Below are 12,065 nucleotides of genomic sequence, written 5' to 3'. Positions count from 1 at the left end.
GACAGGCAGGTTCACTAATTACTTTAATTGATCTGTCAATGGCCTCAATTGGCCTTTGACAGGTCGGCGAGCACGCAGCTGATTTTGCTGCGCTCCCGCCTTCCTGAAAATTTGAATGGGGCGGGGTGATGTTGGGAGTTCCGCCCGACGTCATCCTGCGTCATTTACGCGTTGGTGAGCAGGCCCCGCCCCCGCTCACCGATGTTAAAATCCTGCCCACTGTTTGAGATGTGGTCTCACCAATGCCCTGTATAACTGAAGCCTTACTTTTATGTTCAACTCCTCTTGTAATAAAGGATAGCATTCCATTAACCTTCTTAATTATTGCTGGAAAAAAGACATGTCTAAGCAACATGTCTACAACAAAGACCAAATTCATTTCAAGAACATAGTTCGACTTACAGGTAGGTTAAGAACAGGTAAGCCGTTGAGAACAGATAAGCTACCTATTGAATTTCTCCAAGTGTGTATTAAACCCAAGGTTGTGCCAGTTTTAATTTCCAATAGTTTGGATAATGTTAAAATGAGAGAGAGTCTCACAATCAAGTGAGCATTTATGCAAGATGAGATTGAACAGATTGATAATAGGGTTACTAATTTATGCCAAGCCCTACACTGCGCTTGGTCTAAGGTGCATCAATTACTTTAATTTTTCGATTTGTCCGTTTATGCTACTATATTGCTTCAATAGATGACCGCACCATAAACAGTGCCCGTTTGAAACATGTCTGCATCATAGACTCACTTAAGCAGAAGCAGTTTGGCAACGCAATTAACGATGCCACTAAAAATGTAACAAATCTCTCTGACTATATACTCTCAGAAAGCGAGGAGTTTGTTCTTGCACATGGTTTCAACTTTGATGTGCCTTCATCTCAAATCAAATGAGAAGAGGTATTAGCTGAGTTCGAACTCCTCTACTCCCAACTATCACGCCACAAACCAGCGTCTGCTGAAGATACTGAACCCTCAAAAGCGCACCTAGCTGATCTAGTGCACGCATATTGCGGAATTCTGTATGAGCTGTTGCACTTTCACGTGCAGCATAAATGTCTTACAGCGTTGCAAGGCTTGGAGACCTACCCAGACATACACATCAGTAAACCTGACAAAGAGGTGGGAATAGTCATCCTTAACAAGCATGACTATATTAACAAAATGCATGCTGTTCTTAATGACAGGTCCAAATTTGTATCCATTGGATCTGCCACTCAACATAACCAGTCAACTTTACTCGAAAGTAAGCTTTAAAAAAAAGCTTGCTGGACTTGTGTAAGAGTGATGAGCTGCTGCTTAATATATATGACTGGGCTCATCCTCGTGGTTTGCTATGTCCTTACATGCATGGGTTGCCCAAGACACACAAAAGCGATGTTCCTCTGTGGCCCTATTTTATCTATGACCGGTTTTGTACAACATTAATTGGCCAAATGGTTGAGTGAATTGTTAATACCAGTTTTGACCAAGCTTTCTGCATACACAGTGAAGGACTTCGCATTTGCGAAGGCCATACATGACTTGCATATTGATAGCAATGCTGTGTCCATGTGCTTATTTGACATTGCTAGCCTATTCACCAATGTTCCACTTAAGGAAGCCATAGACGTTTGCATTGCAGCATCACCATCTGGTGATCTGGGCCCACCACCATTGCGTGAATTGGTATGCATTGGACTTATAAACTCGGCAACTTGCACAGTTGAGTTCAGTTTTAATGACACCATGTATGCCCAAATAGATGGTGTTGCCATGAGACTCCCTCCATGCCCAGCTCCCGCAAGCATCTTTGTTTGGTTCCATGAGAAATGTGTCTTCGATGGAATGACACCAAACCACCTACCCCTTGCATATTTCCGACATATCGATGATACGCTTGCTATATTTAAATCTGCAGCTGCATGTAACAATTTCCTTGCATGCCTTAATGGGCTCCACCCTGCACTCACATTCACCCATGAAATGTGTTGTGATATGGCAGGTGCTATTTGCCAGGCTGACCAAATCTACAACGGAAACTTAGCCATGCTATCGCAACAGTTTTGCAATTTATATTTATTACAAGAAGGCTAGTGCACTGAAGTCAGAAGTAATGAATCCACTACCGCCTTTAGGGATTTTAAAGATTAAATTAAAACATTTATTAACAAAAGAAGAACAAACTTAAACACAAACAAGATTACAGTTACACAGTTATAATAGTTCCCAAAATTTCAACTTAACCAGATTCCCAACTCTTACCCCCCGCAACCCAACCCTTTAAGGCAACAGCCCAAATAGATTCCAAATTTATAAAGTCATCCAGCAATTTTACTACAAGCACCCACTGGACAATGGATATCCAAAGTCTTTTAACACAACTTTGATTACTGGAACTGCAAACTTCTGCAGGGTGGCTAGAGGCTTTTTCCCCCAAGTTTGTTCCACACAGCTACCTTTCGCGCTCTCATGCCACATTCACACAGCCTTCCATCCTTTTTTAAATATATTTTTTCCTTTTTGACCTGTAAATTCCATTGTTTCCACTTGTCTTTAGGAGTTACTTTTCCCAGAATATAAAAGTCTTTCATGTTATCAATACGGCCAGTACTTTTGGAAAAATCAATATAATAACCTTGCCTTATTTATCATGCCAGTTGTAAAAATCTTATCATGAACTTTTTGGAAATCAAACACCTTGCCCACTTATCTAAAAATGCAAATTTTATTCACACCATATCTGTTGACTTCATCTTAGCTTCACTCATCTCCATTTCAAACGCCTGTTTAACACCTCACTTTTTTGATAATTTTAAACATTGCAGTCTGTCTAGTTTAATTAACACACACACAACCATACATGTATACACACAAACTTGCATTAAAATATCCCACAATAATATTTGGAAAAATATAATTTCCTGACAGATGGAGCTGTCAAATTAACTCCCATTCCTTGACTAACTAGTTGAGAAATCTGCCAGGGGATTCTCTACCACGGTCTACCATAAACCTACCTTCGCTAGTCAGTATATACATTGGGATTCTTACAGTTCCACATGCTCTAAGGTTGGTCTTATCGGCAGCCTTGTAAATAGGACCTGAGCCATTTGCTCACCATGCAAGCTTGATGCTGAAATAGGGCACATCAAAGGCATCCTGCAGAATAATGGCTACTCTGATCAGATCATTTTGCGTTGTATATCAGGCAAACTCATGAATGGGCCTAAGGCCGTCACATTTGGTCCTGAAAAGTGTCTATCCTACCCCAGGTTACCCTGGAAGGACAAGGTAACTTAAAAATTTGAGCAACAGGTGAAGGTAGCTGTTTCACTCTGCTACTATGCAGTAGCAACACGGGTGGCATTTGCCACTAACAGGATGCTGCTGTCAAGCCAAAACAACATTCTGCCCATCACAAATGAGTAATGTGATATATGAATTTCAGTGCCAGTGTGATGCTAGGTATGTTGTCCATACATCTCAAAGACTGGTGGATCATATCCCAGCCTCTGTTCGCAACAGACAGGGTACAGACCGTATACAACCAGCCTGTGCTTGCAAAACCCAAAACACGGTGTCCAACATTAGATGTGATTCTGTGATTGAGCAACATTTGCTAAATAATCTTCTGTGCCAAGAATTACGCTTACGACCAATTTAAGATGGTCAGGCTCGCAATGTGACACACTTGCATGTACTGGAAGCTACATATATTAATACACACAGCCCTATTCTTTGTAGACAGAAAGAACATGTACATACATTGCGCCTATTTCAGCTAAACAAAATACATGACAGCCATTCACTGACTCATTCCTCGGGGCAATGCCTTGACTGATCAGACTTGAGCTGCCTGTTTTAAATTTTAAACAATGCTGGGCAGTTAACAGTCATCCACAAGCAGTGGTGCATTCTCCATGGTAGCACTTCTTGACAACCTATCAGTGATCTCTTCATACAGTATATGTTCTTTTCCCCCTTATGTTGGTATTCTTGCGAGTGTCCTGATGAGTATAGGATGAAAAACTTAGATATATATCTCTACAGCAGTACTCAAGTTCTGCACTACCTTCTTTAATTACTTGTACTACCTTCTTAATTACTTGCTGTACCTGCATACTAACTTCTTGTGACTAATGCACTAGAACACCTAAATCCCCCTGCAGCTTGGAATTTTGCAGCCGTTCTCCATTTAAGTAATACTTTACTTTTTTTATTCTTCCTGCCAAAGTGAACAACTTCACATTTTCCCACATTACACTGCACCTGACGTATTTTTGCCCACTCACTCAACGTACCATATCCGTCTGCAATCTCCTTATGTCCTCTTTACAGCATACTTTCCGATTTATCTTTGTGTCATTTGCAAATTTAGCTACCATGTCTTCACTCCACTCATCCAAGTCATTGATATAAATTATAAAAAGTTGAGGCCCCAGTGCACAACCCTGTGGGACTCCACTTGTCACATCCTGCCAATCAGAAAAAGACCCATTTATGCATACTCTCTGTTTTCTGCCAACCAGCCAATCTTCTATCCATGCTAATACTTTACTCTCTACACCATGAGCTTTTATTTTCTGCAATAACCTTTTGATATAGAGAAACTTATTATACTTAAAACTGATTTGAAGCAGCAATTATCTGAAATCATATGATTTAAACAATGATTTATGTTGGCTTGTTTCGGTTCAAAACAAATTGACTACTGCAACTGGAGTCTGCTATTGTCTTCTTTTTCAGCCATAGATTATATGGTAACGCTTTCAGCTCTGATTCATATCATTCTCTACATTACAGCAGTGACTATGTTTCAAACATATTTCATTACCTATAAAGCACTTAGAGGTGTCCTGAAGTCATGAAATGTGCTATATAAATGCAAGTCTTGTCTTCCTCCCATTTTCTGCTTTGCAGTGCTGAAGAGTTATTAAATGATAGAATAATATGCTTTAATTATTTGATTATACTTCAATTTGAATATAGAATTGAGAGCATAGCTCCACTATATTTAGAATGGCAATGGAACTAGTGATTAATTACTTGCAGCACTATCTATTTTAAAGTAGAGGGAGGTTTTATTTTAGAAATAAAACTAACCGCTATCTAGATTGGAAAGAGAATGTTCAAAATAGTACTGTGGCCCAGACTGAAGAGGTTACTATCTTCTGTCTACTTATTATAAGAGTCCTATGATAATTTAATTTGGGTAGTTTCAAACCAGTTCTTAGTGGGCACGAGTTCTTAACACAGAATTCCCCAGGTGGGGGTGTTAGACACAGCTGTTGGTAAAGGCCAAGTTGTTTGAATCCCAGAGGATTTGAATCCCAATCTTGAACAACTGTCATAACCTATATTTTTAATTGGTATCTTTGAGATACAATTCAGATATAAGACCATTGCCTCAAGAGGTTTTTTATATAAAACTAAATTAAACATTTATTAATTTAACAACGAATTTAAACACAGACATATGTCTACAAATTATTTCCATACTAACTTTTACCTAATCTCCAAATTAATCACTCCCAGGTAAATCTTCACCAAGGCAACAATAAGCCATAGACTTTAAACAGACACTAGGCAAAGCACATTTGACCTTACAAATTCAAAATGAGGCCCCTTGCAATTTGGTTCCTTTGCACACTTTTTGATTTACAGGCTGGTAAGATCTTACATGCCTCTGACTCTCACACCACACACACACACGTTCGTCTCGGCTTATGCCTAGCTTTCCCTTTGAATGTAAATTTTCCATTCTATTACTAGGTTTTTAAAAAATTTTACCTCTCCTAACAATAATCCTTTCATTTCACCAATTTTATTAGTAATATAAACACAGCTTGGTGTCTCCCAGCAAGGTGCAAGATTTTACCCGTTCTTTTGAATGGTTTGTTCAACAAATGCAAATTGCACGTTACCTTTTAATTTACGTTTATCTAATTAACATCTCAAATTACTATACATCGAAGCACCCAGACTAGCTGGCTTTAATCCAATTAAGCCACAAACAGACAGACACACCCCACTCCAATTTAAAAATAATTTCCAATAACACCATACACATTATCTCTTCATGGCAGGTGTAAAAGATTCTATGGCACTATTTCAAAGAAGAGCAGGAGAGTTACCCCAGTGCCGTCGTGAAAATCTATACCACAATCAATGTCACAAACAGCTTATTATCATGTTGCTGTTTTTAGGAGCTTGCGCACACAAATTGGCTGCTTCGTTTCCTACATTACAACAGTAACTACATTACAGAAGTACTTCATTGGCTGTAAAGTGCTTTGAGAAGTCCAGGGTCAGGAAAAGTGCTTGAAGAAGGCACTCCGTCCAATCCAGCAACTACCACTTGGCCAGTTGAAGAGAAGTTACAATCTCCGATCACATAGCGACCATAGAGACTCAGGCTTCCTTTAACCGGTTTTATTCAAGCATATGCAAAGGAGCCGCAATCATCCCTAAGAATGAAGACCCAGCTCCCAGATTGATTACATTTCATTACTTTTGTACTTTTTCTTATCACAATACATTTCAGTACATTTGAATACATCCAATCAGTAACCGACACATCGGTCTCATGCTAACTCCATCCTATTGAGTACATAAACATGTGATTTTGCTAACCAATTACTGTAAAGGAGGTATACATAATTATATCCAATCAAAATTAAAACATGTACGCAAAGACCTTGGTTCTCACAGCTCAAGACTGTGTTTCATCAAAGCCCCCTCTTTGTCTATTGTATGTCCTCTCATATCTAAGCTAAAACCATCTGCCCCTTCCCTATGTGAGAGGGGAGTACACTTACTTTGATTTATATCCTGCTTGTGACCCCAGTCAGGCACTCAAGGCTATGCAATGTTCATCTGGTAATCTTCAACTCTTAATATGTTTAGTAGCTATGTCTGCCTGGAGATTTTAAGGGTTTTTCAGTAAATTCTTACTGTATTCTCTTTTAGCATTTTTAATTTCCCCCTAACAGTGCTATACAAATACAATTTTTTTTGTAAACTAAATTTAGTAGCCATTATTTCCCAAGTGTTCTAGCATCACATTCCTTAATTATTCTGTTAAAAAAGCCAAATCTAGCACTGCAACCTACCTTGATAGATATGCAACACATTGAATAAGAAAACAGTAAGCATGTTTTTTAAATCTTCCTCCCAACTAATTATTTTATTGTTTCCTAGTTAACCGCATAGTGGTAATGTATTATTATATCTCCCTGTAAATATCTCCCCAAATCTTGCCTGCAATTTATTTTACACTATTTAGTAAGGTCCTCCCAATATGGTAACTAGTCTCTTAAGGTTTCTTAATTCAGTTTGGATAGACTCTTAATGCCGCCACCCATTAAAATTTTCCTTGCTTTGACTGTAATTCTGCCCTTTAACAATACTATCTCCTGTCCATATTTTCACCTATGTCACCCCTACTGCGACTTCTGTGTGATAAAAAGCTTAGAATGGAATGTCTAGTTTGACTATCTGTTTGATGATCACCTGGGATTCGAAGTGAGATGCCTCCCACATAGATAATAGTGAACAAGTTGATACAAAGTGTTCTGTAGTCTGATAACTTGTGGCCGCAATAGCACTCCAGGCCACCCCCCATCGTCCACTTACAGCACAGGTGCTCTCGTCGTCTATGCCCTTTGTGAATTCCATTCAAAGGAGATAGTAGTGAGGGACCTCTGCTTTTGGGTCAACAATAAGGTGTTGGTCCTTTATGCTGCAAGCATCAAACGATTTTGTACGTTTGGATAGTGGGTTGATCACCACATGAATGTAAGCTGTTGTTCCCCAAAATTACCTGCGTGATTTTAAACACTTGATACTTTTTTCAAGTGTAGGTGGAAGAAAAGGTTACTGCGAGTCATGATCTCGCAAAGAGTGATGGTGTAGTGGTGAATGGCAGGCAGGACAATGTGAGACAGCGTTAGGGGTCACTTGGTTGGAGTGGATTTAAGCATCCAGACACAATCTCCATGGCATTTAGCTGCAAATCTTTCTGTGGTGGCTCCAGGACCAAGAGACAGAGCAGTATTCTGCTAAAGTAGAATAACACCACAGTTGCAGTGCAGTGTGTTCTGGCTGTGCTCCCTCGTGATGTTGCAGTGAGTTTACAGGCCAGGTTCACCAGTTTTTTACTTTTTGCCTGGTGTTGATGAGATGACAGGGGAGAGTCCTGTCTAGGTATTTTGGGTGCAGTCATGGGTACACCACCATCCACAGAAGAAACATTGTGTTCTTTCCCAGCAGCATTATTGTTCAGATAGAACACCGGCACATCTGCCTTCTCTGGATTGGAACATAGGCACCAGGTCCAAGAGGCCCAGGTCACTTGCATCAGCTATGCTATGTCATTAGCATAAGTGAGCCTCCAATATTTGGTGCACGGCCAGGTGTCTGCCATATAGATGTTGAAAAAGGCCAATCTGAGCACTAATCCCTGTGGCAGATCATTGTTGAACGTCCTTGCTTGGCTTGTCTTGTCGCCAAGATAAATGCAAGTTGATCATTAGGATATTGATAAGCCAGAGTTTTGCAGCATTGAATGGCTCTTGAAAGTTTCATTAGCAGTTCTTTGTGCCAGATGGCGTTATTTGCCAATGACAAGTCTCTGAAGAAGAGTCATATGGACTCGAAACGTTAACTCTGTTTTTCTCTCCACAGATGCTGTTAGACCTGCTGAGTTTTTCCAGCTTTTTCTGTTTTTGTGACAAGCCTTTGAAGGCAGTTTCAATCTTAGTTGCTTCGGCCTTAGTTTTGGTAGTAAATGCAAGGATCTGGTCAGAACATCTTGTTCCTCCTCTGCTTGTTTGGGATACTGGCTTCTAAAACCAGTTTTCTTTGGTTAAGGTTGAACCATTCAACACCTTGTTAAGGTCTCCCAATGTTTACTAGTTTGAGCTTTCCAGGTAATCTCAGCAAGATGGTGGAATGCCCAAAAATCCCTCCTGATTTGAAAAGCATGAAAGCATCAGGTGTCAGCCATAGGTATATTTCCGAACCAACCAAACAAGAAAATAATTGAAGATCTGTTTAGATCAAAGTGCAAGATCTTGTCAAGGGAACTTAAAGAATGCATTTGATTTGCATTCTTGCCCTCCAAGAAACCCACATGACTGAACCCAGCCCATACCAGCTGCTCATCGTGCATTCCACATGATAGTGTGCTTATGCCACGTGAAATATTGTAGGGTCTCATATGTCTGGGCTGACCTGATTTACTGAAGCTGAAGAGATCTTGCTGGCAGGGAGCTTACTGTTCCCTATTACAGTCAGTGAGCAAGCTGCCTAGTGTGCATTTTTACAAGTTACCAATGGAGACCTGGCTAACTATCTCCGTACCAAATGATACCCACCTAGTCATCTGCATCTGCGATTTCAGCCAACACTGCACGTAGGATTACCAAAAAGTAGACCAAGTTAACAACTAGAAGACTGGGTGCTGACCTCTGATGTCCATCTCATCTACAATGCTAAAAAGCCAAGTACTTTTTTTCTGCTAGTTGGAGGAAGGAATACTCACTGGGCCTCCATTTCACACCCAGTAACAACAAAGGACAGCTGCTCATCACCCCTTGTAAGATCGTTAAGAAATTCCACACCTGCAAGACCGATCGAGCATTGTGTTTGTACTTGTAGTGTTATGATCTCAGTTGATGCTACAAGTCAGACCCAGCTTGGCCTAAATAGCCAAGTGGTTATGGTACTGGGTTTGTAACCCCAAGATCAAGAGTTCAAATCTCACACTGGTAAACTATGAAACAATGTAACTTCATCTGAAACAGATGGAAATGGGTTTGTAGGGAGGCTTGGCCTAAATAGCCAAGTGGTTATGGTACTGGGTTTGTAACCCTGAGATCAAGAGTTCAAATCTCACAATGGCAAACTATGAAACAATATAACTTCATCTGAAACAGATGGAAATGGGTTTGTACTTGAAAGAGTTACAGATGCTGCCAGACCTGCAGGAGTTAGGAGGCAGGTAAAAAGACCTGAGTGCCTGGGAGACTCTGTGACTTTGTTGTCTTGGAAGTAAATCAGTTTGAGCTTGGCCTAAATAGCCAAGTGGTTATGGTACTGGGTTTGTAACCCCAAGATCAAGAGTTCAAATCTCCCAATAGCAAAACTATGAAATGGAAGAGACATTGAACAAATATTTAGGCTTGGCCTAAATAGCCAAGTGGTTATGATACTGGGTTTATAACCCCAAGATCAAGAGTTCAAATCTCATAATAGCAAACTATGAAACAATGTAACTTCATCTGAAACAGATGGAAACAGGTTTGTACTCAAAAGAGTTACATCTGCCTACGGCCATACTGGTCTGAAAACGCCCGATCTGGTCTGATCTCGGATGCTAAGCAGACTCAGGCCTGGTTAGTACTTGGATGGGAGACTGCCTGGGAATACCAGGCGCAGTAGGCTAAGCTTGGCCTAATAGCCAAGTGGTTATGGTACTGGGTTTGTAACCCTAAGATCAAGAGTTCAAATCTCACAATGGCAAACTATGAAACAATGTAACTTCATCTGAAACAGATGGAAACAGGTTTACTCAAAAGAGTATCAAGAGTTCAAATCTCACAATGGCAAACTATGAAACAATGTAACTTCATCTGAAACAGATGGAAACAGGTTTACTCAAAAAGAGTATCAAGAGTTCAAATCTCACAATGGCAAACTATGAAACAATGTAACTTCATCTGAAACAGGTGGAAATGTGTTCGTACTCAAAAGAGTTACAAAATGTACAGACTTTACTCAAAAGAGTTAAAAAGCTTGGCCTAAATAGCCAAGTGGTTATGGTACTGGGCTTATAACCCCAAGATCAAGAGTTCAAATCTCACAATGGCAAACTATAAAACAATTTTGCTTGGCCTAAATAGCCAAGTGGTTATGGTACTGGGTTTATAACCCCAAGACCAAGAGTTCAAATCTCACAATGGCAAACTATGAAACAGTGTTACCGTTTCAATTACTTGAGCTGAAATTGGTGGAAGATCAAGAGTTCAAATCTCACAATGGCAAATTATGAAACAATGTAACTTCCTCGGAAACAGGTTTGTACTCAAAAGAGTTACAGTTGAGGCCTATATATATAAAAAAATCAAGAGTTCAAATCTCACAATGGCAAACTATGAAACAATGTAACTTCATCTGAAACAGATGGAAACAGGTTTGTACTCGAAAGAGTTACAAGTCAGACCCAGCTTGGCCTAAATAGCCAAGTGGTTATGGTACTAGGTTTGTAACCCCAAGATCAAGAGTTCAATTCTCACAATGGCAAACTATGAAACAATGTAACTTCATCTGAAACAGATGGAAATGGGTTTGTACTCGAAGCTTGGCCTAAATAGCCAAGTGGTTATGGTACTGGGTTTGTAACCCCAAGATCAAAAGTTCAAATCTCACAATGGGAAACAATGTAACTTCATGCTTGGCCTAAATAGCCAAGTGGTTATGGTACTGGGTTTGTAACCCCAAGATCAAGAGTTCAAATCTCACAATGGCAAACTATGAAACAATGTAACTTCATCTGAAACAGATGGAAACGGGTTTGTACTCGAAGCTTGGCCTAAATAGCCAAGTGGTTATGGTACTGGGTTTGTAACCCCAAGATCAAAAGTTCAAATCTCACAATGGGAAGCAATGTAACTTCATGCTTGGCCTAAATAGCCAAGTGGTTATGGTACTGGGTTTGTGACCCTAAGATTAAGAGTTCAAATCTCACAATGGCAAACTATGAAACAATGTAACTTCATCTGAAACAGATGGAAACGGGTTTGTACTCTAAAGAGTTACAAGTCAGACCCCAGGGTGGAACCTGGCTTGATAGATCCTCACTTTTATTTTTTGTTTAGAAATGTGGAGGTTGGCTACTGAACAGAGTCACAGGTTCAGCTGATGAACTTTAATGAAAGAATAAAACTAGATCAAACTATTAAACTAGAAAAGATGAACTATATTACAATACTTCATCACAACAATACCTTTACAGATATATACAGATTTGTAAAGATAACGCAAGTTACAAAAGCTATCTTATACTCTAATGTTTGCAGTAAGTAAAT

General features: G+C 39.7%; 1 protein-coding gene and 1 non-coding gene across 3 annotated transcripts in view; both read left to right on the top strand.

Annotated features, from left to right (window-relative positions):
- The window catches only part of ctnna1 (catenin (cadherin-associated protein), alpha 1), a 196,741-nt gene that overhangs the window by 146,349 nt on the left and 38,327 nt on the right, over window positions 1-12,065 (top strand). The window lies entirely within an intron of this gene.
- On the top strand, window positions 10,304-10,422 carry LOC121281668. Its single transcript, XR_005943911.1, has one exon. It is a non-coding gene; the product is annotated as a 5S ribosomal RNA (ribosomal RNA).

Source organism: Carcharodon carcharias, chromosome 8, assembly GCF_017639515.1.
Source record: "Carcharodon carcharias isolate sCarCar2 chromosome 8, sCarCar2.pri, whole genome shotgun sequence".
NCBI classification, from domain to species: Eukaryota; Metazoa; Chordata; class Chondrichthyes; order Lamniformes; family Lamnidae; genus Carcharodon; species Carcharodon carcharias.
Note: the sequence above shows the minus strand (reverse complement) of the source record. Positions and strands in the feature narration are given on the sequence as shown.